Consider the following 3505-nt stretch of genomic DNA (forward strand, 5'->3'; position numbering starts at 1 on the left):
TTGTGTGCGTGTGTGTTCTCTTCTGAAATGTGTGTGTGTGTGTGATGCTGCAGCTTATATAGCCGAGCAGAGGATGATGCTGCGGAGAGAGAGGGAGAGAGAGAGAGAGAGAGAGACTGGTAGAGAGACATAGGGGGTTAATTAGCATACCGAGGCCCCTCCCGGCACGCGCCATATGGTGTCTACGTCATTAAAACGGCCCCGGGGATCACGTGACAAATCTTCCATTTGTATCAGCCAAAGAGACTCTCTCTCTCTCTCTCTCGCTCTCTCTCTCTCTCTCTCTCTCTCTCTCTAATTAACCTCCTATGTCTCTCTACCTCGCTGTCTCTCTCCCTGCTTCTCTTTGTGAGGAAAGTTGACCATCTGTCGCCACACACACACACACACACACACACACACACACGCACACACACACACACACACACACACACACACACACATACACACAAACACACAAACACGCGCGTGGGGGGGGGGGGGGGGCATATATATTTGTTACATATATGTTCACATTTTATTTGTTTTTAATCACTTTATTATTATTAGTATTTTTGTATTATTATTGGGCTATTATTATTATTATTATTATTATTATTATTATTATTATTATCTGTTGTGATGTGGAGCCTGTTGATCAGATCAGATCAATGTTATTGATAAAGGCCTGACAGTGGAAACATGAACAGTAACAGTAGGCTAGTTATCTACTGATACTGTTATACTACTAATACAATAATAATAATAATAATAACAATAATAATAATAACAATAACAATAACAATAATAGTAATGATAATACATTTATTTATTATCTTAAATGCAAAGTTTACAAGAGCATGAAAACAAGGAACAGTAAAAGCATGAAAGGAGAAAAAAGCATTAAAAAAAAACAGGATTAAAGTCACAAAATCATGAAAGCAGGCGAACAGAAGTGAGTTTTAAGAAGTGATTTAAAACATGATGCTGATTTAGCAGCTAAAGTTCCTCTCAGTAAAATCCCTCAGCTGTCTGGAGTCAGACGAGCCGCTTCAAAACCCCGATCAGCAGGATCTTCAGTCCATTCTAAAGCAAACTGCCGGCCTGCAGGGAAGCAGGATCCGGGGGACGTGGTCCGGCAGGATCCGGGGGACGTGGTCCGGCAGGATCCGGGGGACGTGGTCCGGCAGGATCCGGGGGACGTGGTCCGGCAGGATCCGGGGGACGTGGTCCGGCAGGATCCGGGGGATGTGGTCTAGCTGCTGGCTCTGAGCAGGATGGAGACCAGCGGTACAGGACAGAGGGAGTTTCAGTCTAAACAAGATGAGATACAGACATGGCAGACTGGAAGAGGTTCAAAATGACTTGAAGTTAAATATATATCTTAACTGAAATAATTCTCTTTAGCTGATCCAGATCACAGGCAGCATCACTGCCAGTTCCTCCAGAGTTCAGACGGCAACATAACACTTTTTCTGATTTGTTTTCATTGAGCTGCTAGAAGTTGTGAGACTAAAATGACAGAGCGGCGCTTCTTGGGAGTGTTGATGCAGTCGGTGTCACTTTTTTTATTGGAAGATATAACTGGGTATCATCTGCATAATGATGGAGAGACTCATTAGCCCTCATTCATCCTGCTGTCCTACAATCAAATCTGATCTTAAAGTGACGTACGATCATTTCACCGCAAAAGTGTTTATCATTTCCATGTTTATCGTAGCTCTAACAACTATCTGACTGACCAAATTAACACAGAAATCAATGTTTAAAAAGCAAATAACTAGGAACATCATATTTGTAGGATGCTATGCATATGCGGATTTGTAGTTTTTGCTGGTAACTGTTGAGAGAGTCATTGGTGTAAGTGTTACTCATACATATTAATGTTATTTTTTTAATATATGTCTTATGTTTATGTTTATGTTTGCCATTTGTGTTGACTGTAATGTTTAATGTATGTTTTTAAATGTGGACCCCAGGAAGACTAGCTGTGCTTTAGGGCAAAGCTAATTGGGATCCTAACAAATAAACAAATAAATAAACAAATCTCTCCTCGGCTGGGAAAACATGTTCGCTCATTTCAAAGAATTTGCGTTGCGCATGGGAAACTAGATTTACTGCCGTCAGGCTGCCACTGCTTTTTTGTGTAACGTTTAATATCACAACGTCTGAACACGGCATGGTTAGGACAGGAAATGGTAATAAACCTCCTGCTAAACAAAACACTGCTCTGCTTCTTGGGTCTGTTGCTGTGGTCCGGTCTGTAGCTTGCATGTAGAGTTTGCACATTTTACTGCCCCGAGCCTTCCTTTTTATAGGCCAAATCAGAGCATGATGATGAGTCGCCTATTCTGCTTTTTCTATTACTTTTGATACATTTAGATCTGTAACGGCTGAGGACTGAGGGAACCAGATCGGTTTTATGGAGGGTTGAACTGCTGTGAGCTTAAAACTAGAAAAGAACCAGTGAAAGAGAAATGTTTATAATCAGTAAAATGCTCAGACCCACTAGCCTGGTAAGAGCATCCTGATCACGTGACCTCACATCCTGTTTCGCTCCACGGACCAGTCTGGACTTCTGGCCGCCCACATCGATTTCCTGAAATTACAATGTAACCGGGCCAATCAGGGACTGCGTCGTAGTTGATGACGTAACCGGGCCAATCAGGGACTGCGTCGTAGTTGATGACGTGAAATACAGGCCGCCGCTGGCAAAACAGTAATGGCGTCTCCCGAAGCAACGAGCGGTAACGTTAACGTTAGTAGAGTAAACAGCCATAAGTGCAGTTATTGCAGAAATAGACTCAATAACAACAATTAAACAAAACAAGAGTACGCACTAGCGGAGTTTCTCGGCGGAAAAGACGTTTTCGCCGTTCTTCCGACTAGATTTGAATTTGGATTCGCTGATTGGCTGAAGGAGTTTGTCTGTCAAGACAAGTACTCCCGCCCACTGAAATCGATGCGGGCGGCAGGAAGTCCAGACTGATCCGTGGAGCGAAACAGAATGTGAGGTCATGTGTGAGGTCACGTGTGAGGTCACGTGTGAGGTCACGTGTGAGATCACGTGTAAGATCACGTGATGAGGAGGTCTGACCAGGCTACAGACCCACAGCATCAAAGACATCTGTAAGAAACTTTGAATGACATCTAGTGGACAAGTAAATGTGGTGGTTGACTAGTTGACTAGTTGACTAGTTGCTGGTTGACTAGTTGCTGGTTGACTAGTTGACTAGTTGCTGGGTTTGCCTCCTGAATATTCAGCTGTTCTGATTGGATCGTTGCCTCCAGGAGAACAGCAGGTCTGACCAATAGGAATCAGCAGACTTTGGACTGGACTGTTCTCCAGTGGAGTGGTTGCTATGGTGACCGGTGGCTGCTAGGTGGTTACCAGGCAACTTTAGAGTACCTGTCTGTCTGACCGTCTGTCTGTGTGTTTGTCAGTCTGGATATACTGACAGCTAATGGTTAACAAGATACTACCTCTCTCCACCCGTCTCTCTCTCTCTCTCTCTCTCTCTGTATT

At 43.6% G+C, this 3505-nt stretch overlaps 1 protein-coding gene across 1 annotated transcript in view; it reads right to left on the minus strand.

Annotated features, from left to right (window-relative positions):
• The window catches only part of neurod1 (neuronal differentiation 1), a 3888-nt gene extending 3872 nt beyond the window's left edge, over positions 1 to 16 (minus strand). The window contains exon 1 of the mRNA XM_071917568.2: positions 1 to 16. This exon is cut by the window's left edge and continues 62 nt beyond it. The gene's annotated coding sequence lies outside the window, so the exon portion shown is untranslated.
• Positions 17 to 3505: the final 3489 nt, after the last annotated feature.

The sequence above is a fragment of the Centroberyx gerrardi genome, chromosome 10, assembly GCF_048128805.1.
Source record: "Centroberyx gerrardi isolate f3 chromosome 10, fCenGer3.hap1.cur.20231027, whole genome shotgun sequence".
Classification (NCBI taxonomy): Eukaryota; Metazoa; Chordata; class Actinopteri; order Beryciformes; family Berycidae; genus Centroberyx; species Centroberyx gerrardi.